Source organism: Protopterus annectens, chromosome 3.part1 (genome assembly GCF_019279795.1).
Source record: "Protopterus annectens isolate FY-2018-M chromosome 3.part1, PAN1.0, whole genome shotgun sequence".
NCBI classification, from domain to species: Eukaryota; Metazoa; Chordata; order Ceratodontiformes; family Protopteridae; genus Protopterus; species Protopterus annectens.
In genome coordinates, this window is record NC_056732.1 from 1,564,314,865 (window position 1) to 1,564,336,224 (window position 21,360).

The 21,360-nt window shown below is 42.7% G+C and overlaps 1 protein-coding gene across 1 annotated transcript in view; it reads right to left on the reverse strand.

Moving 5' to 3' along the window:
• The window catches only part of LOC122797804 (SCO-spondin-like), a 4,708,783-nt gene that overhangs the window by 4,228,036 nt on the left and 459,387 nt on the right, over nucleotides 1-21,360 (reverse strand). The window lies entirely within an intron of this gene.

Below are 21,360 nucleotides of genomic sequence, written 5' to 3' on the forward strand. Positions count from 1 at the left end.
AGGGGCAAATTCCATCATTCAGTATTTTGAATTTTCAGTCTTTTGGTTTTTCGGTGTTCTGAAGTAGGCCCAGTACCTTCACAGTTGCGGACATAACTGAAAAAAGCATATTTTTTTTCTTGTGTGCCTGTTTGCAAAGTTCCTGCAGCATCTGTTTCTCATGTAGTTGAAGGACCTATTTAAGAGTAGCTTGTTAGGCCTTATTTAAGAATAGCATATTATGTCTAAGTTGCAGTATAGTCCTGGGGGACTGCTTCAGACAACACCCTAACATGACTACTAAGCTCAGTCCTAGACTGATACAATTTAGAAGTTATGTACTCACCATAACGTTCCATCTGAGTAGGTGTATTCATTTGTCTGCAACCTGTGGGTTATGGATCCGATATCGGATCCGAACCGGCATGGTTTTCCAGCTATGGATCCAAGCTTTCAGCTCCTCCCCTCACCCATAATGCCCTGCTCTACCCTCATGACCTCAGATCGAGTTTGCCAAAGCAACAATACCCTAAAAAGGGTAACAAGGAATATGCAGGAAACTGAAAGGCCAGGGGGATAGGAGGGCGGGATGGTTGCAGACAAATGAATACACCTACTCAGATGGAACGTTATGGTGAGTACATAACTTCTAAATCTGAAGTAGGATATTCATTTGTCTGCAACCTGTGGGACAGAGTCCCCAGCTACCTGAATCTTGGGCGGCCATCATGGAAGGATATTCCGGAGCACCGCGGAGCCAAAGGATGCTCTACCCTAGATGCAAGATCCAACTTATAGTGGGAAATAAATGTATGAGATGAAGCCCACGTGGCTGCTGCACAAATATCATCTAGAGGAATCCTAGCCTTGAAGGCTGCCGAGGTAGATACTGACCGGGTTGAATGGGCATGAACACCCCCGGTGCGGGCCTTCCTGACGCTTGATAAGCCAATAAAATGCACTGTGAAATCCAGCGGGACAGAGAAACTTTAGAAATTGGCTTGCCCAAATTGAATTTTGCAAAGGAAATAAACAGCTGGTCGGATTGCCTATGACCAGCTGTCCTGTTGAGATAAAATCTAAGTTGCCTGTGAACATCTAGTGAGTGTAGCTTATATTCACCTTTGTTTTCATACTTAGGGAAGAAAACAGGGAGGTTAATGGATTGATTGATGTTTGCTTCAGAAGCGATTTTAGGAAGGAAGGACGGTTGGTCCTGAGGGAGACACGGTCCGGATGAAATACCAAGTAAGGAGGCTTAGCTGATAAAGCTTGAAGTTCAGAAACTCTCTTGGCTGATGTAATGGCTACCAAAAGGCTGTCTTGTAGGACAAGAATTTGAGATCCACCGTAGCGCTGGCTCGAAAGGGGAGCGGTCAAGGCCTGTAGGACCAAAGAAAGGTCCCAAGGAGGAACTGCTTGTTTTATAGGGGCCTGAGAAGGAAAGTACCTTTAAGAAATGTTTTACACAATTTGGCTGACATAAGAGGATTAGAATCTTGACCAATGTGATAGTGAGAAATTGCCGCCAGTTGAACTTTGACTGTGGAACTGCTGGCACCATCATTAAAGAGAGAGGTTAGAAAATCAAGCACTACAGGGAGAGGAACCGTGAAGGGATTTAGGCCTTGCCGCTCCGCCCACACAGAGAAACGTTTCCATTTGCTTCGGTAAACCTTTCTAGTGGATGGTTTATGAGCCGCCACTAAAATAGCCTTTACCGTGAAGAAATACCGGAGTCCTTATCAAGAGTGGAACTGGAGCAGCCAAGCGGTCAGCTTCAGGTTGTCCAGGTTCGGAGGAGGAATGCAGGATGGATGGGATATCAGATCCGAATGGGATCTAGAATCCAAGGAGGATTCACCGAGTGAGACCTTAGGAAGGGGAACCAGATCTGTCGAGGCCAGAATGGAGCAATGAGAATCATTCTGCAACCCACCCGAGAGGCTTTCTGAAGAACTTGCAGCATCAGAGGCAAGGGTGGATAGGCATACAGAAGACCGGGTGGCCAAGCATGCACCAGAGCATCTCTTGGGGTACCTCCGGGAGGAGGTATTAGAGCGAAAAAACTGTCGCACTTGGTGTTTGAGGGAGAAGCAAAAAGATCGCATGAAGGGGTTCCCCACCGTGCGAATATGCGTTCCGCTACTTGACAATTGAGAGACCACTCGTAAGGGGTCAGAATGGTGCGACTGAGCTTGTCCGCTAGGATGTTGGACCGACCCGGAATGTGCGTTGCTATGAGAAAGCGATTGGTGGAGATTGCCCATTCCCAAACTCTCATGGCCTCTCGACAAAGAGGGTAAGACCTTGTTCCCCCTTGCTTGTTGATGTACCAGACAACAGACATATTGTCCGATTGAATCGCAATTGTTCCCAAGGGAAGAAAGTCCTGAAGTGCTAGCAACGCTAAGAGCACTGCTCTCATCTCTAGAACATTGATATGCAGTAAGGTCTCTGAATCGCTCCACGTGCCTTGGACTGTCCGGCCCAAAGTGCCCCCACCCGAGGCGGGAGGCGTCCGTGGTCACCGTGGCGAGAGGGGCAGAAGCACAAAATGGGCGACCCTCGTGGAGATCCGGGGAGTGGAGCCACCACAAGAGGGACCGCTTGCAAGCCTTGCTGATCGCTATGGGATGATGCATCGGGAGAGCAAGGAATGACCACTCTACTAACAGCGTCCAACGTAGAATGCGCATATTGAGCCTGGCAAGAGGAAGAAGTGCTATAGCGAAGCCATGGACCCTAGAGCCCTCAGGACCAACTCCGCTGGAACAGAACTTGAATGGAGAATGGCCCGCACCTGGAGCTGCAGATTTAGAACTCTGTCCGCAGTGAGGAAGGCTCGTAAACTCCTTGTGTCTAGTCTGGCCCCTATGAAATCTAAGAGCTGTGTGGGCCAGGTTGGACTTTTTGTATTTATTGTGATGCCCAGAAATGGAGCAAGATGGAGAAAGGAGTCTCAAGGCCAAGAGAAGTAGATGCCTTGTTGGGGCGGTAAGGAGCCAGTCGTCCAGGTAGGGAAAGACCTGCACCCCCTGAAGCCTCAGGTGGGCCGCTACCACTGCTAGTACTTTGGTAAACACCCTGGGGCTGTGGTGAGACCAAAGGGAAGGACCCGAACTGGTAGTGACTGGCTCCCAGCCGAAGCGGAGAAACCTCCTGGAGCGCCTGTCCATCAGGATGTGGTAGTACGCGTCCTTGAGATCTATCGAGCACATCCAGTGATTTTCTCCCAGAAGGGGGAGAATAGATTGCAGAGTGACCATTCGAATTTTTCTTTGGGGACTGCCAGATTCAAGAGAGAGAGGTCTAGGATTGGTCTTAGTTCCCCGTCTTTTTGGCACTAAAAAGAATCTGGAGTAGAACCCTGATCCGATCTGGTCTGGGGAACGGGCTGGATGGCTCTTTTCTTTAGCAGATGGCCAATTTCTGCCAAAGCGGCCTCCCGTTGACCGGTGGGACGTCTGGGAGGGACTTCAACTTTGGAAGGTGAAGGAAAGGAATGCGATATCCCTGGATATGATTTGGAGAACCCAGCGGTCCGATGTTATGGCCTCCCCTGCCGCTAGCTGCCCCGAACGTCCCCGACTGCCTCCAGAGTAGAGCAGTCGGGCAACCTCAGCGTTGCTGCCCGGGCCGTTCACAGAAAGGTTCCCTCGACCCGAAGTTTCTGGGAGCCCTCTGCCTCTAGGGCGGCGTCCTCCCTGTCCTCCTCTGCCACGGAAGGACTGGTTGTCCGAGCAGGCTGGGACAGCTGCGACTTCCGGAACCACATCTTCTTCTGACCCTTTTGGTTCCTAGAATAGGGCCTCTGGGGTGCAGAGAAGCGGATTCCGATGGCAGACAGCGTCTTCCCGTCCTTCTCGCTCTGGGTCAACGTCTCGCAACGGTCTTGCCAAACAGAGCAGAACCATCAAAGGGGTTCGCAACGACGCCTTGAAGGGCTCAGAAAAATCGAGTGACGGAGCCAGGCCTGACGTCTAGTGACCAGTCCTGTCCCCGCAGCTCTAGCGGCGTCCTCCGTTGCATGGGAGAGTAGCCGCATAGAAGTATTTGTAACTGACCTAAGAGTGGCCATTTTGGTGGAGTGCAGAACTCTGTCCTCCTCCGAAATGGACTCAGGGGGGGATGCAGCGTATTCCTTAATAAGATCTCGCTGCATCCGAATAACATGTGCCAAATAGTTCAGCGCCCTTACCGAGAAGGTCGCCGAACTGAACATCCGCTTCCCCAAGCGGTCCATCATCCGAGACTCCTTGCTCGGTGGGTGGACTGAGGGACTCTCCTGAGCCAGTTCCCTCTTTGTGGCCGCCGCCATCAACATGGCATCTACAGGAGGCCCCTTACTCCAATGGGTCCTGTCGGAGGGCGGACTAAGGATCCTATCTGGTCTTTTGGGAATTGGCTCCACGGTGTCCGGTTCCTTCCACGCCCTGGTGGTAATAAGGTCCACCAGGGGTCGGCAGGGGGGGACACCCAAGAGGTAGACGGGCCCGTTTCAAATGCCTCCAAGAACACGGACTCGTCCGAGGAAGACTTGGGGGCAGACCACCCCCCCCTAATACGGAGCATTTCCATGATGTCTCCGAAGGAGACATCCTCGGGGGGTGGCCGTGGGGAGCCTTCCCCTTCCTCCAAGTCCGTGTCTTCAGTGAGAGACTTAGGGGAGTCAATGTGCCTCCTTTGCACGTATGCTTGCGGGGCCTCCTCTGGGGGCTGTCAGAGGAGTCCTCAGCAGCAATTTGCTCCATAGGAGCAACTTGGGGCACAGAAACGGGCTGTCCCAGGGGCCGGATGGTGGAAGCCTGGCCCAGTGCAGAGGGAGCGCGGGACGGAGCCGAAGCAAGTGCCGGGGTTCCGGAGACCCTCAACAGAGCCCTCTCCACTACATCAAAGGCCGAAGGGAGCCGACCTCGACCAAAGGATCCGACAATCGGCTCCCCTCGGATCCGAAGAGTGGATCGGAGCCGGCGCCAAGCACTCGGATCCGGGGACAGTGCGCTCCGACACAGATGGCGCCGAAGGAGCACTGATCCCCCCGGATCCGCAGCTCGGATCCAGGCTCCGAGAGATCGGGTCCAACGCACTCGAGGGCAGGGTCGGGTCCGGTACCAAGTACTATCGGCTCCGACCCTCCCCGGCTCGGCTGCTCGGCTCCAGCTGCTCCGAACCCGGATAGCGGGTCGGAGAAGGAGCAATAGGCTTAAAAGGGTGTTGAGCTCCCCGGAGGGGAGGCAAGAGCACTCCCATCTGCATCTGGCCCTGGATGAACCTTCTCATCATCCGGTCCAGATCAGCATCAGAAAGGCTATGGGTAGATCTCGAAGAGGCTACCGAGGTAGGCCTGGAGTGCCTCCTCGATAGCCTCGACGGAGATCGGGTCTCCTCCTCCTCAGGACCCGCTGAAAAGCACACAGGTGACCGGAGCCGAGAAGGAGGAGACCGAACGACGGAGCCGGGAGAAGCCGCTTGGCTGGCGGGCCCAAACAGAGGTCTCGGCCCGCCGCTTGTGGTGCCTCTCCCCCCGCTCCTTTTTAGCAGCATCCCTCTCCTCTCCAGAAGCGGGAGTTTGAGTCCCAGGAGCAGGAGGTGGTGCCACAGGGGAACAACTGCAGCCACAGTAGTCCCGAAGGAGCGGAGGCGGAGCCGAGTCTGGCGGTAAAGACCCGCCAAGACCAGCTTGGACCTCCGCTCCTCAGTGCCCTGGGGTTGAACCCTGCACAAATGGAACAACCAGATGTGAGGTGTTCAACCCCAAGACACTAACACACCGAGTGTGGCCATCAGCCGGTGAGAGCTTATGGCCACACTCGAGCATTTCAAAATATAGATTTAGGCTGGTCAGCCATAATCTATAAAACACTAAAAGTTACAGAAAGTAACTTAAAACAAAAAGACACACAGGCCTACACACACACTCTACGCAACAGCGAGGGGAGGGAATAAAATTTACTTACTTTAACTTAAAATAAACTCAAAATACTCTATATTAAAGGGGAACCTAAACTTTCACACAAATTCAGTCAAACAACCAAAAAATTCTCTGTTTTTTACAAGAAAAAGAGTTCACTTAGCTGAGAGCTATGTACCCAAATCCAGTCACCAGCGCGGCAAACGAGATCTGGGGTCATGAGGGTAGAGCAGGGCATTATGGGTGAGGGGAGGAGCTGAGAGCTTGGATCCATAGCTGGAAAACCATGCCGGTTCGGATCCGATATCGGATCCATAACCCACAGGTTGCAGACAAATGAATATCCTACTTCAGATTTTATGTTACAATGTCTGGAACAGACTCACTATTTAAAGCAGACCATCTTCCATGTTAAAACTGCAGTGACTGGGATATGTCATTTTACTGAAGATGCTTTTGAAGAACTCAAAAATCAAAGATCCTTTTGTTAGGCTAACAACCAGGACTCCACAATAACAAAGAAAAAAATCCCAATAGAGCATCCCAGAACTGTGCCTACATCGCTGGCTCCCGCCATCCCTGATCTCACTTGTGACTGTAGTGCTTCAGCATTCCACATGGGAAAGCTAAGTGAAACACACAGAATGCACAAAGGAACAGAAACAGTATCCAGGCACAGAAGGAATAAATTAAGGATCAACATTATAAACCGGAATGTATACAAAGTAAATTGGAAGACCATGAAAATTACAAAAAAATTAATTATCTACCAGTTATCATATTTTCTGAAGTAAAAGAAGGAAGGAGATTGCTCAGTCAGATTCATAAATCACAATTTAATGAAGTCTTTTGGCATTAACAAGTAGTAAATGTAATACCATGCAGAGAATTAACCCCTCAGAAAAATAATCCAACCTATCCAGAGATTTTGCTTTCTTCACTATTGGATAAAATATCTTAGACTCTGAAAGGAAAGTGCAGCTCCTAGCAAAATGCTTGTATGAAGATGCCTTTTGCAAATTAAGCAAAAGTGCATGTATTCATTGAGCATTAAAAATAATACCAGGCTGACATGCCTGAAAGATTAAGGGCATTATCTTTTTTAAAGTATACTGGCCAAATGAATCTAAGAGCTACAGCTGCTGAAGTAAAAGCTATTTCTAATCGCTTTAGCATTATAGCAAAAAGGGAATTCCTTTACTAACCGAAAATGCTCCCTAAAACAAAATTCAAAGAAAATGTGCACATAAGTTTGTGGCACCCAAGAAATTAAGACACAAACCATTCTTCTTGCTAAGTGTTTATGTTTCTGACAAATAAAATGCAAGACTACATACAGACTCTTAAAATTTTAAACTGCAAGCACTAGTTGTCCAAGAGGGAAAGATCAAATTGTTAGGCCTGGCTATAGCTACCAAACATTAAATTAATGGGATTCCTGACTCTTTATGATGGTGTACCCCTCCCTAAAAAAAAGAAAGAAGACTGAACATTCAGAATAGAAAATATGCCACCTACAGTACAAGAGTTACTGGGGATACTGCAAAATATTTAGTCAAAAGAATTACTCACTTAACCAGTCATGGCTGTACCTCTTGGGCATGAATATACTCCTTATAAGAAATGCAGGACTTTCACTTCCCTTTGGTATGAATGCTAAACAATATGTCCAATAATTAACTGACTACTAGTCTTAATTGCATATCACTTTAATCCGTGACTGATTATTTGCAATATAAAAACTTGTAAGGTATTCTATTCACCAGAATGCTAATAAAATAGATGCCTAACACACTAATTTACCAGAGGCAGAGAGCAGACAGGTTACAAGTCAGTACAGAAGTATCTGAACTGTCATAAAGCTTTTGTTTTAATACACATGTAGTAGTGGCTGTTATCATGTCTGTTACAATATATTCCAGACTGCCATTTACTGACTGAGATTTAAGTACTAAGTGAGGAGTTAACAATCATAATCAGACAGTCATACATGTATCCTGTATGATTAGCCTTAATGTGACATTAAAGAACCTCCATAATTTATTTTCACAATACTTCACAATACTGTACTCCAGCAACTCTTACGTCTTAGAGATAAAGCCTGGAATATATGCCTACAAAGCAAGTCTCAAACATCCCTGCAACAATATAGGCGGTATAAGGAACTAAAGCAACCAATGAATGAAACAAGACAGCAACAACTAAAATCCACCCTCAAATAATCCAAAAAAAAAAAAAAAAAAACTTCTGGAACACCATAAATACATTGCTCAGTTCTGGAAAAATCAACCTAGCCCAGTCCATCCCATCCCCAACCAATAACCCCTACAGTGTTGCTTCACAGTTTAACTTACATTTTACAAATACCATAACTTTCCTCCTACAAAACAAACTACTACAAATCCAGCCATCCTAACCCAATCACTGAAGTCACAAAAGACCTTTACACTCTCTCCAGTGCCAACATCTACGATTAAAAATACCTGTGCTCCATCAAAACAACAACCACTTCCTCTGACCAACTTCCATCTGAATACCTCAAACTCACAGCGGATAGCCTTGCATATTCTGTCTCAGTTCTAATAAACCTGCCTATCCAAAAAATATGTCCCCACCTTATGGAAAAAATCATATATAATGCCCTACATAAAGATGGCTTATTAACTGAGTTCACAAACTACAGACAATCACAATTATCACACCCTTATCCAAAATCTTGGAAAATGTATTCACACTCAGCTTACTCCATATATTACTTCTCAAAACCTCCTTTCTCCCTTACAACATGGCTTCAGACCCATTCACAGTACAAGCACTGTCCTTCAAAGATTTATAGAGATAATAACTCAGTAGAAATTCATGTCTTCTAACCTCAACCCTGTTTCATGATCTAATTTCTCTATAAACTGGCTAATATTTTGCTATTAAATTGTTTCATATAACTTATATCTATTCTTAACCAATATTTTCATATTATGTCTAAATTGGTATATAATTATTTAAACTGTAGACGTTTTTTGTATTTTTTGAAGATTGCAAAAGTATTGTTCTTGAAATGTGTTTTCATACTTTGTTGATTTTTTAAGAACAAGGTGATATTATATAAATGGTTTATAGATGACCTTATTTTTTGTGTAAGGGAGATATGGGGGAGTTTGACTAATTTTTTAATGAGTTAAACAGAAATGATCACAATCCAAAATTTTCGATGTTGAAGGGTGATTCTCATATACAGTTTCTTGATGTAGAATTTTATGTGGGTACAGATAAGAAAATACAGTTCAAACCTTTTAGAAAACATACTGCAAAAATAATTTTTTACATGCAGAAAGTATGTATCCGCCCCACCTGATAAAAATCTCTACCTTTGGGTGAATTTAAACAAATTGTTCATAACACTTCTGAAGAAAATTTTAAAATGAAGTTTTTGATGGAAGCTCAAGGAAGGCTTATGGAAAGAGGTTATGAGGAGGAACTTTTAAATCAGGCTCTTGATGAGGTATTGGCAAGAAAGCCTAAGACTATAGGAAAATTCAAAAGGAATTTTCCCGAATTTGATGTTGATGTCAATGTGAATAAGGAAGTATTTTTTGTTTCAAAATACTCTGGATTTTCAGAGTTAATGAAAAAAGCTATTTTGGATTTATGGTATATCTTAAGGGAGGATGAAGTGGTAAAAAATATACTTCCTAGATTTGTTAAATTTCCTTATGGGCGGTATGCCAACCTTAAGGAGTTGTTAAATATGGCTCTTACTAATGTTCTTGTAAATAAATAAAAATGTAGTAGACTAGGTGGCTAAAAGCAAAGAAAATTGAATAAATGGTTAGTACTTTCACATCAGTTTGCATCACTACATATATATATATATATATATATATATATATATAAACAATTAATTATACATTCAATTATCTAATTAAAATTTAAAGTTAACATACAAATGTAAAGCATAAACTTCAGTAATAAAACTTTATATAAGTTTTACATTTTATACATTTTATTATTGCAGTTTATGCTTTACATTTGCATGTTAACTTTAAATTTTAATTAGATAATTGAATGTATAATATATATATATATATATATATATATATATATATATATATATATATATATATATATATATATATATATATATATATATATAGTGATGCAATATGTTCTTTGGTCTGATGAAGCATCACAAACTAATGTGAAAGTGCTAACTGTTTATTAAATTTACTTTGCTTTTAGCCACCTCGTGTACTACATTTTTATTTATGTACAAGTATATATAGTTTGTGTAGTTGGGGCTCCGCAGTGGCATCGTTATTTATTATTGGCATTTTAGTCCTACTAATGTTCCCCAGGAGGTTGTTGGTGTTTCAACATGTGGCCATTGTAAAGTTTGCAATTGTATTAGGAACATTTTAGGCAGCTATATTAATGGCAAAAGATTTGTGTGTAGAAACAAGTTTAATTGTAACTCATATGGTGTGGTTTATATTGTGGGATGCAATTGTGGAGTTACTAAATGGTACATTGGTCAAACAAAAAGAGCAGTAAAGGTCAGGATTATGGAACACTTAAGGGACATCAGTAATGCAAATATGAAAAGTCCAGTAGCTGAGCATTTTGTTAACAAACATGGGGGCAATGTGTTTTCTTTTTTCTTTACTATTTTAGCACAGCCTATTTTTTCTAGATGGGGGATGTTGCAAGGAAGCTTAATGAGTTGGAAAGTAAATATATTTTAAATTATACAACTTTATTCCCTAGGGACCTCAATCTTGAGGTAAATTTAGTGTATTAATAAGTTTATTTATAAGTTTATATGTTAAAAAAGTAAAAAACATTTTGATATTGTTAAACATATTTTATATTTTTGCTAAGATGTATTTATAAAAAGTAAAAACAATTTTGATTTGTTAAAATGTGATGTTGGCACTTTAAATTACTAATTGATTCATTAGATTAATATTGTCTTTCTAATGGGGTTTGAACCTCTGTACAAAAGGTGGCTCTTTGGTACTGTGTTTTATCCGTTGAAGGAAGCCGAGGTACCAGTGTGGTTCATTAAAAAGTCAAATTGCTCTGAAGCATGTTTCTGTTTTTCTGCATCATCTGTTGGATTTATTGTTTGATGATTTTCCCCTGCTGAAAATAGGCTCCTACCCAGTCATACTTTCCTGGTAATCAAATGTCAATAAATAAATGAATAAATAAATAAATTTAAGACATTCAACACATTCAAGTCAGACTTCAAATTATCCTAACTAAACTCTCTTCCTATGGCTATCACTCTCCTCACTTAATTTGTTTCTTAGTTTCTTCAGTAATAGGTCTCGAGCAGTGAAATGGCAAGATGGTTTCTCCTCTTTCCTTTCTATAACTGTCAGAGTCCCACAAGGCTCCATCCTAGGACTACTACTGTTTAACTTATTTATCAACGATCTATGCACAGCAGCCAAATAGGCCACCATAACACAACACGTCAATGATCCACTGTAATATGTGCTGTTAGGATACTACCCATGCTACAAACACTCATACAGAAATCACTTTCCTCCACAGAAGTTTGGCTCGACAACTCACAACTGCTAAATACAAAAAAAAAATCTAAATTACTAGAGCTCACCCCCAACTATCTCTCCTCCAAAAAAATTACTTTTAATATTCTGTCATCCAAAAATACCAATATAGAATAGGCATCACACCAAACTACTAGGTATGATTGAGTACTCTATCAGAAATATTGTGTAAGCAAATGGCTCTAAGTAAGGAAATGATTCTTTTGAGCTGGGATACCATAGTAAGACATTATTAAGATTAATTCTATTGGCTGCTAAAAAAACAATTACTTGAAAATGGAAATCAAAGTCTACACCAACTGTATTTGAGGTACTGAATATTATCAAAGAGATAAAAGAACTAGAAAAGGGATCTTTAGAAAAGAAAGGTGCAAATTACATAGAAGTAAATTGAAATTGTGGGAACAATACATGCATAATAATGTTCAGGAGGAGGAGGTCTGAGGTTTAAGGGAAGGCAAGAATTCAGGATTTTTTTGTAATGTTGATGGGATGACAGTAGCAAAGAAAATATACGTGATATATATTGTATTTAATTTGAAATATGTTAAGATCCTATGTTGTTTTATCTGCAAGCCATGACGAAGACAAATCAAAAATTAGAGTGAAACACTGCCTTACTGACTCTGCTAGTCAACACATAGCCACTTATTTTCTACTTCTCACCTTATTATATGCCTCTTCGAACTTAACCAATTTTACTTCCTCTTTATCAGCCAAATTAGAACAATGCTACAATAAAGTAGGAACATTTACAACCAACGTTCGATATAGATCACAGCACTGCCTCTTTCTAAAACAACTAAATTGGCTTGAACTACATAATTCTCAATTGTACTCACAATTAATTACAACCTTCAAACTACTGCACAACACTAATAAATTCCCATCTCTTCACTCCATCATTCAACCTTATGCTACTAAGAGACCACTATGCTCCACTGACAAATCATTGCTTTCTATAAATAAACCTAACAACAATGCAGAATCCAGACAAAGATGGTTAAGGTATGTTGAAAAGCCACACAAACTTACCAAACTGAGAATCAGTTGTCAGAACACCTCTGAGTAAGGAACCACAGTAGTAGCAATAAAAGGATTTTTCATGGTTAAGCACTTTTGTCTTTCAAAAAAAGCATATCATTCTTCAGGTAACACACTCAGTCTGGGGTCCGGATTTCTCTATCTGTCTCTCTCCAGATCCCCACTAAGACTCGCCACAGGTACAGCTGTAGGGTTAGGTCACACACACACACACACACACACACACACACACACACACACACACCTGTGAAAGGCTCGCACAGATTATCCTCTCTATCAACTTTGCCCAGACTATAAGGTAGATTCACTGCTACCAGTCACTTACTATAAGGCTCTTACAAGGGTACCAAATTATACTGAGTGAAATCAATATTAATACAAATGATAATGTTGACTAAACAGCAAGGCTTTCAAGAGTGGCCAGAGTTGTCACTAAATAAATATAGCAAATACTCTCAAAATTTAAATCTTTTTCTAAAAAGGACAAGCCACAATGAAAAGTTTAAATATATTTAATAATAAATAATAACAGAACAAGAAAATACTAAATATCGATTTACAGTAAACACCAGAGTTTCAATCACGAGATATTAAAAATAACACCAATGGAAAGTTTCACACAGTTACAGAAAATCAGTATTTCTAATCTCACTATATATTCCTGATTGACTAAGAGAATTACTGTCCCTACTTACAGAGTAGAGCAAGGCAAGATGGATGAGTGGTCCTTGTTGTCAGATCCAAGACAGAATACAGAATGCTGAGTGCAATTTCCTATTAAAAACTAAATATTATTTCAGAGTAGATTAGACAATCACATCACATCTGATCATCTGACTCTGTTTCCCACACTTACCAACACTAGAGGCTGTCAGGATTTTAGCACCTATGTGTTACCTTACACACAGATAGAGCTTTGCTCAGATGTGGTGCAGCTGTTGGAAGTCATAAAACTATAAAACCATTCCAGTCTTCCTACAGGAGCTGCAACCTATTCTCTAGCACAGACATTATGTCTCTGGCTCCATTCAAAACTGTGGGTTAACATCTTTATGGCTTAACCCATAAAATAATTTAATTTCAGATATATTCTGAAGTTTAAGATTAACCTCTTCACTTCCAGTCCTCTGTTAAAACATATACATTTAATTCAGTTACAAATAATACATGCATATTTCTTTTCCTTCCAGCAGGGCACACTGTTGATACATTTTAACACAAGCAAACCTCACAGATACATTTTCAGCACAAGCATCTGTACAAATCAGTTTAAAATACAAATGACATATACTGTAATTATTTACAAAATTCCACCTAGCTGTGGTGGCACATGTCACACATCCACTGCCCAACTTCTCCTGGCAAGACTGGCAGTACTTCCTATCATCACTTTGTTGACTATCATGTGTCTACCGCAGTAAGGAAATTATTCTATGTTGCACAACTTATAAGCATGCGTATGGCATCTAGGCCCAAAGATGTCATGCGTCTGTTGTACGCAGCCCTCATTAGATAAATCATTGAGTGCAATGCCTCCTCCCATATATACCTCACCAGGCATATGCAACAATCGGAGGGTCTACAAAGGTTCCTATCAAAAAGAATACATGGTATAGAAAACATGTCTTACATGGACTGCCTCAAAACCCTATCCCTATACTCAGTCTCCTACAGAGGTGATCTCTGCTGAGCCTACAAAGCATCCTCTTATCCAGCACTGATGTATCTGCTGGACATCTGCAAAACAAACAGCATCAGAAATACCATATCCAGGGATCTAAACCTTGCCTTTAACATAAGTAAAACATGTTGGAGGGATAGGTATGTGCTACAAAGATGAACTATTCTCTGAAACAGGCTTCCTACCCATGCAAAACTGAGTTCTTCCCTGTACTTGTTCAAGCATAACGTGAACCAGTGGTTGGGGAATCAAAAATTTATCATAGTGTGGCATCTGTATCTCTGTTAGATATGGAAACTTGTTAATGAGAGATGACTTATACCCCAGTTTTATATAGATATATATATATATATATATATATATATATATATATATATATATATATATATATATACTCTCTCTCTCTCTATATATATAAATATATATAAAAAATGATAGTCTCAAACTTGTCCAGTACATTTGGAAATCATGGCTATGATTAAAAAGCCATTTTGGTTTATTAGCCTATTAATCACCTATGAACCTATGAAGAGAGTCTAAAGGAAAAGGTGTAAGTTTTCCCAATACAAAATTAAGATCCTAAGAAGAAGTTACCTGTCTCTTAGGGGTATGTCAAACCCCTTTCAAAAACCATTTGACTTGAGGCAGGGTAGAAGGGGGGGGGGTCTATGGACAGACAAGCAGAAATGGCCAAGAAGTAAATCTTGACAGTAGAATAAGAAAGGCCAGTGGATAATAACTTACAAAGATACTATAGAACCAGAGGTGACTTGGCCTTAAAAGAACTATATTTTTTGATTTGGTACCATCTAGAAAATAGTTTACACTTAGCCAAATATAATTTTTGAGTAGCAAGCCTTTTTAGCCTCTTTTAATACCTGCTGTACTTCCTAATAACTTATAAAGGTACTATAGAACCAGAGGTGACTGGGCCTTATAAGAACTATAGTTTTGATTTGGTACCATCTAGAAAATTGTTTACACTTAGCCAAATATAATTTTTGAGTAGCAAGCCTTTTTAGCCTCTTTTAATACCTGCTGTACTTCCTCAGAAAACAGGTTTATAAGGTATTAAAAAGAAGTCATGTACTCACCATAACGTTCCATCTGAGTAGGTAACTTCATTTGTCTGCAACCTGTGGGTATCGGATCCGACTCGGATCCGAGCCGGCAGCTTTCCAAGCTAATAGAGCCAAGCTCCAAGCTCCTCCCCCTACCCATAATGCCCTGCCATCTCCCTCTAACCCTCAGATTGAGTTTGTCAAAGGGCAATAAGGAATTCCATAACCTAGGAGTGGTTCCAATCTGTTTCAATGACGTCAATGAAAGGAAGCCATATCCTGACTCTTAGATAACGAACTAAGGGTGCGGGGGATGGAGGGCAGGTCGGTTGCAGACAAATGAAGTTACCTACTCAGATGGAACGTTATGGTGAGTACATAAAGTACAGTTTTGTACCTACCATAAATGTAGATGTTCGAAGATCCACATTGCTGCAGTCCTTACACTTGGGTAGTCCGCTGTCCCCGGTCGGCCCGAATACCAAAGTATAAGGCTGACGTCGGTCAAGGCGCATTAGTCTGACGTCAGGACGTCAGGGTACAAATGCGCATGACCGACGTCATATCCTCAGTCTTTTCTTGCCCCAGATGTCAGAAGACCCTAAAAAGGAAAGGCCAAAACCAAAAAACAACAACACACCCAACACCCCTGCACCAAATATATGTACAATATATACAAAATTACAAAAGTACAACCCAACCCACACAACCACCCCTAAACACAGAGGGGAAGGAGGGAGGGTAAATTGGACTGCAGCAATGTGGATCTTCGAACATCTACATTTATGGTAGGTACAAAACTGTACTATGTTCTTCATCTCACATTGCTGCAGTCCTTACACTTGGGTAGAATCCCAAAGCAGAGGTAAGGGAGGATGGCAAATTATAAAGAAGCAGGAGCTGCCAAAATGCCCTGTAAAATAGCAGTGGCAAAACCAGCCCTAGATTTAGAGTAAAGAGGAAGGTGGTAATGCTTAGAGAAAGTATGCACTGAACTCCAAGTAGCTGCCTCCAAAATATCCTTAGTTGCCACCCCCCTAAGAAATGCTGTAGAAGTGGCAGTAGCCCTAGTGGAATGAGGCCTAATCCCCCCTGGAATCTCCTTGCCATGATGGGAATAACAAAAAGCAATGCAAAACCCAATCCACTTAGAAATAGTTTGTTTTGACACGGGCTTGCCCTGAGAACTCAAAGCAAAAGAAACAAACAACTGCTGAGACCGCCTGAAATCCTTAGTCCTGCTTAAATAATAACGCAACTGCCTGTGTACATCTAAAGTGTGCAAAATCTTTTCCCCTTTATTTTGGGGATCTGCATAAAAGTAGGCAAATGAATAGTTTGGTTTAAAGCCACACTAGAAACCACTTTAGGCATAAAGGAAGGATTAGTACGTAAAGATACCCTATCCTTATGGAAAATTAAGAAAGGCTCAACCGCCATAAGGGCCTGCAATTCAGAAACCCTTCTTGCAGAGGTAATGGCCAACAAAAAAGCAGTCTTCCATGACAAATATTTCAATTCAGCAGTAGCTGCAGGCTCAAAAGGTTGTAGAGTGAGTTTCTCCAACACAAAATTGAGGTCCCAAGCAGGAGTAGGAGCTCTACGTGGGGGTCTTATATTCTTTGCCCCTCTAAGAAATTGCTTGAACAAAGGATGAGAAAACAATGGTGGGTCACAGTCATAGTGAGCTGAAATAGCTGCAGCATGAATCTTAATGGAAGAGAAAGACAAACCTTTGTCCAATAACTCAGTAAGATATTGAAGAGCCACACTCAAATTCGGCTCAGAAACATCCAAATCCTTTGCTGCACTCCAAAATAAAAATCTCTTCCATTTTTCTGCGTACACTTTCCTTGTACTAGGTCCTCTAGCTTCCAAAATCACATTCAAAACTTGCTGAGGAAGTTGAGACCTGCTATGGTTCAAAACAGAATATGCCAGGCTGTTAGATGAAGAGAGTGAAGCTTGACATTGAGTAAATGACTGTCCTCCTGAGACAACAGGTGTGGAATCAAAGGTAAAGGCCATGGAGGCTTCCTTACCAGACTTCTCAGTAATGGGTACCAGTGCTGCCGAGGCCAATCTGGAGCTATTAAGATCATCCTTGGTTTGTCCTGTCTGACCCTTAGAAGTACCTTTGGGAGGAGAGGCAGAGGTGGAAAGGCATACACATGAAGATTTTTCCAACTGAAAGAAAGAGCATCCACTTTCCAAGCTGTGTGATGAAACCTTTTCGTGCAAAACTTTGGCAGCTGGTGGTTTAGTGGAGAAGCGAACAGATCTATGTCTGGAGTTCCCCATGACACTGTCAATTTCCGAAATACATGAGGATCCAGTTTCCACTCGTGGGGATCCATGATTTGCCTGCTTAACACATCTGCTAAGGAGTTCTGTGCTCCCGGCAGAAACCTTGCCTGAAGATTTAGTTGCAAACTGAGAGCCGTGTCCCACAAAATCATTGCTTGCCTGCATAGAGGATAAGAATGCGTTCCCCCTTGCTTGTTGATGTACCACATGACAGTTGTGTTGTCTGTTAGAATCAACACCTGCCCTGGAAGAAGTAAATCCTTGAAAGCCATTAATGCAAACTGGACTGCTAACATCTCCTTCAAGTTGATATGTAGATGTTGTAGTCTGGCAGGCCACTTGTCTTGTATCCACTTTCCATTCAGATGAGCTCCCCAAGCTTTGTCTGAGGCATCTGTCGTTAGAATCTGACTCGCCTCTGGCCGGGTCACAGAGAGTCCCTTGTTTAGGTGACATTCCTGAGCCCACCACAACAATTCCTTTTGAATGCAAGGTATTATTTGAATGACAGTGTCCAGATCCTGGCAGTGCTGAGTCCATACATTTTTGAGATACCATTGTAACTTCCTCATATGCAGTTTGGCATTGGGAAGCACCAGAATACAAGATGCCATGAACCCCAAGGCTTGAAGGACTGTCCTTGCAGTCAGCCTGGACTGATGGGACAATTGATGAAAGTAAAGGGAAAGATTCTTTTGTTTGTCCGGGGTCAAAAAGGCCATCTGGGATGCTGTATTCAGTCTTACACCCAGAAAGCACATGTCCTGAGAGGGTACTAGACTGGACTTTATTTCGTTCACAGAATACCCCAGGCATCTTAGCACTGCTATCACATATTCCAAATGATGAAGAAGCTCGTCCTTTCCTGGAGCCAGAATCAGGCAATCGTCCAAATAAGGATAAATCTGTATTCCTTTTAGCCGAAGGAAAGCTATCACTGGAGCCAGAACTTTTGTAAACACTCTGGGCGCAGTAGATAAGCCAAAGGGCAATGCAGAGAACTGATAATGAGAATTCCCAGCCCGAAAACGCAGGTACTTCCTGCAACTCAGTCTGATAGGAACATGAAGGTAAGCCTCCTTGAGATCTAAAGTTACCATCCAATGATCCTTGCCCAGCAGAGGTAAAAGTTGTTGTAGCGTCAACATTTTGAACTTGGGAATATCCAGATAAGTGTTGAGGGTAGATAAATCCAAAATTGGTCTCCATGTGCTCCCTTTCTTTGGTACTAGGAACAGGCGAGAATAAAATCCTAGGCCCACTTCTGGAATAGGAACCGGCTGTATGGCCCCTATTTGAAGTAACAGAGAAATTTGCTTGTGAGCTTCTATTCTTTGTTGAGGAGGAACGTCTGGCATGCCTTTGAAAGGAGGCAAGGTATGGAAATAAAACCTGTAACCGTGGTGTATGATATCCAGTACCCATTTGTCTTGGGTAATCAAACTCCAATTTTCTTTGAAAAGTGCCAACCTTCCCCCCAAAGGTGCTGCCAGACGAGAAGGCTCTGGCAGCTGAAAAGGTAGGTCATTGGGTCTGTTTACGAAAGGACTGACCCCTGCCCTCACCCGAAGACTGAGCAGGTGAACTCCCTGTTCTAGGCCTAAAAGAGCCTTGAGCTCTGCCCCTACCACGTCTAGACCTACCCCTAGACTGGGAATCATAAGAAGGATACGTCCACCCCTTGGTAGGCCAATTTCTACTAAACTTCGGAGGCTGAACCTGCAAAAAATCTTTAACAGTCTGCATAGACTTAGCCTTGTCTTCCATTTTCTTTAAAACTGCTTCAACAGGAGAACCAAACAACACATCAGATTGTAAAGGAGTATCTAAAATCCTTGTCTTAACATGCTCAGCCAAATTCTGATCCCTCAGCCAGGCATGCCTGCGAAGAACAGAACCAGTGGCAGCCACTCTCGATGAGGCCTGTACAGCATCAAACCCACATTGCAAGGAATGCTTACCCACCTGTTCAGAAACATGAACTAAATCTTGTAACTCTTTACATTCAATACCTTCCGCCAGAGCATCTACCTTAGACTTCAATTGTGAGAGGAGATAGTTTTGGTATTTCAACATGTGAAACTGGCAATTCAAAGCCCTCATAGCTAGAGTGGAAGAAGTATAAACTTTCTTTCCCCATCTATCCAAAGCCCTTGCCTCTTTATCTGGAGGAACCGGATTTTTAACAACAGAAGCCTTAACACCTTTAGGCCCCTGAGAAACAGTTTCTGGGTCTGCCCTAGGACTCTTAAAAAGATACTTATGAGCTTCAGGCACCCTATAATACCTATCCGGTTTAACTGGAGCAGGAGGCAAAGAATCAGGATTAAGAGAAGCCTCTGCAAAAACATCTTCCACCACATCCAGTACAGGAGGTATAGCTAAAGGCCTATGCTGGGGTAAAAACAAAAATTCCCTAAGCCTTTTCCTGGAATCAGAGAAGTCTTGACCTTCCCATTTAAAATGCTCCCTCATAGAATGAAGAGTCTCTGAAAAAGAAAAATCCTCAGGAGGAGAAGCAGAAGGAGTAGAATCATCCACATCAGAATCAGAATAAGGAGAATACTCCTGCAAGTCTTCAGCCGAAGACTCGGAAGCATCCGAACCCTGCTCAAAACTCCCAAGCTCAGGTTCCACCCTAGGCCTCTTATCAGGAGGGGGCATAGAACCTCTAATCAGAGTAATCAAATCTTCTGCCATTTTAAGCATATGCTTCTTGGGCACAGACCCTGAAGAACTAGGGGTGACACCAACTGAAGCTAAACCTGGCCTGCCTCTGGGAGAAGCCTTGGAAACAGAAGGGGAGGGCCTAACCACCTTAGGAAGGGAGGGGAGAACAGCCACCTGAGAAGCCCCTTCAGCCTGGCCTACCTCCTGAGAGGACACATCTTGTAATAATAAAGTCTCTCCCTGGGACTCCAAAGAAACTTCTGGCTGAACCTCCGGCTCCACCGAGCCCTCTAAAGAACCGGCGTCCGGGACGGACGGTTCTTCTAACCTAGGCTTTGCTGCTTTGTCCTTGCGCTTCTTCGACGAAGCGGGCGTCGGAGCATCCGACGGCATTTTATAATTGCACCGCTTCCCGAAGACTAACCTGGCACAATCTAATCTTCTCTTTATAGTGCGTTTGTTAAATCTAGCACAAGAGCGACACCCAACAACGTCGTGCTCAGGCCCTAAACAAGGTATACACAAGGTATGATAATCCCTATGAGGTATCTGTTTCCCACAAGAAATACAGTTATTCACTTTTTCTGACATCCGGTAAAACACTGAGGCAAGAAAAAACCAAAATATTCCCCAACGGGGTACTTAGCCAACTTTGATTCGGTCTGAAACTCCGACTTCGGAAAATTTCAGAACGCCAACCTGCACTTGCAACGCTGCTTCTGCATCGGACCATGCGGCAAAAAAGACTGAGGATATGACGTCGGTCATGCGCATTTGTACCCTGACGTCCTGACGTCAGACTAATGCACCTTGACCGACGTCAGCCTTATACTTTGGTATTCGGGCCGACCGGGGACAGCGGACTACCCAAGTGTAAGGACTGCAGCAATGTGAGATGAAGAACATCTTCTTTATCTGAAGTAGTTAACTTCATTTACTCTGCAACCTGTGGGACAGAGTCCCCAGCTACCAACAACCTGGGAGGCCCTTATGGAAGGATATTCCGGAGCACTGCTGAGCCAAATGATGCACGTCCTCTGGAGATCAAATCCAATTTGTAGTGTGTAATAAAGGTATGAGAGGAAGCCCAAGTAGCTGCCAAGCAAATGTCATCCAAGGAAACCTTTGACC